Here is a 2,114-nt window from a genome sequence, read left to right on the forward strand (position 1 = left end):
TGGAGGTACTACGAAGTTGTTGCCGCGTTTCATTGGGCCCTTTACGGTGGTAGAAGAGGTTGGAGACCTAAATTATAGGCTCACCCTTCCCCCGTATATGAAGACGCAACCCGTATTTTACGTGGGTCGTCTGAAACGATATGTAGTCCCAAATGCGGTCACATACCCCCCATCCGTCTAAGGAGACCGATGGTGACGCCGACTGTAAGTCGAGCGTCGTTCGGGTGAGGAGGACGGTGAAGGCGAAAAGCTGTCGGACAGATGCCTCCCACCACGAACAGGACTCGGAGAGCGAGGTACATCACGCAAGTAACGCGGATCCCTCAGCATTATCCTTTCAAAGAGGTCCAAGCGAGTCTTCAGGCGTTCATAACCCTAACGAGCCTTCACTCGGACATCAACGAGATCCGAGGTCAGTCGCGAGACTTGACCCTCGAGATCCACAATACGTCGTTCAGCAGCGCTTAACGCATGTGTCTGAACGGACGGAGGTAAGGCAGCCACGATTATTTGGGCGAGATCGCCATTTATATCGGGCGCCGCCTGCACTAATGGATGCGGTTGGGAATCAATGCTTCCTTGTTTGAAGGTTGGTTGCCCACCGCTCCGTGAGGCAAGAGTATCAGATCCTCGTCAAATGAAAGGTAACCCGAAGAGTTTTGACTCTTCGGAACCGATCGATACCTTACGTATTGATGAGCCCGGCTTGGTGGCTGCCTATGAAAGGGAGCACCAGCTGAGGCCTCTTCGCTAGTCTCAAATGGACTAGCAGAAGTAGCGTTGTGAGAAGAAACAGGGGGTACAGTACCGCCCATTATTTCTTTCACATGCAAGCGGGCGAAATTAATTCGCTGCGACCGCTGTTTCATCGCATCGGAAAGCGGATGAATGCGGCGCAGGAATTTCGCCTCGTATTGGTCGGGCGTTTCATTTGAACGCAACACGACCGGGATCGGGAAAATATGCCCAAGCGGTTTTCCCTGAGCCCTACATGATTTAAAGACGAAATAATAATTATGTGCGTCTACAAGAGTGCGCTCTAGGAGCGACGCTCATGACCCGTTTAAACAAGGCCATTTAGATGGAAGGGGCATCTTTGGAATGCCACCCGTCACATAGCCACGTTCTAAACGACTGGTTTGTGACACCGACTGAGCACGTTCACGTGTCGTCGGCGGAGCTTTAGGCTCCGAATGCTCTATGTCAGAACCATTATGGATTATGGTCTGAGCATAAGGCGTTATGGTTATACCCAACGGAGAAGCGGCTGCGCCTTTATGGGCAGCGCTCTGCGCTTTCCAGCGCAGACGACGAGACAGCATTCGTAAATGCTGCTGTCTCCATGTTGTGAGCCATGAGAGAAGTTTGGATGGGCAATAATGCGCCATCAACCTTCCTCATGAGCTCGTTGTCCGCATCACTTCTATGTGGTGACGGCAACGGTGTTGACTCATTGTAGTCGACAATGACCGACGGATCAGCATCCTCACTGTTAAAGTGAGATGGATCCTTTAGCCCTGTTAACGCGACAGCAGCAATGGCTGTCGGCGTTCCGACTAGGCATTATTCGCAGCCGGCGAATTAACGCGGCGCGTGCGCTTAGTGTGAGGTTGAGTGGGCGTCTTCGCAGACGACCCACCAACGTGGCCCCTTTTAGGTGGCATCCTTGGCGCCGTGTATGGAAATATGTGCGCTAGAGTGATTGAGTGAACTAGCGGCGCGTAAAGCTGCTTGAAGTTCCTCTCCTCTTTGACGAATTTAAAAATTATAAACTCGTCCATAAAGGGGGGATGGTGTAACGGGCTAAAGTTGCCTTAATATTACACAGTCCCCGTTAAGTACACTTTGTGTACTTAAGGGAATGGTCAATTACTAAATAATAGTAATTAGACCCTGCACTCGAGTGTGGTGCACAACTGTGACCAACCCTTGTGTATATGATGCACATAGGTGCATTCACGTTAGGAGGGATGACGCCCAGCATCATCCGTTACGCGAGGTATCTAGAAAGATACGCTCGCAATACATATCAAGTGTTATCTATAGAGATGATATTTTAATTGGTAAAAATAGGTATTTATATTTAATACGATTAAATATAAATCCGTCTGAAA

This window comes from Bremia lactucae, linkage group LG3 (assembly GCF_004359215.1).
Source record: "Bremia lactucae strain SF5 linkage group LG3, whole genome shotgun sequence".
Taxonomy (NCBI): domain Eukaryota; phylum Oomycota; class Peronosporomycetes; order Peronosporales; family Peronosporaceae; genus Bremia; species Bremia lactucae.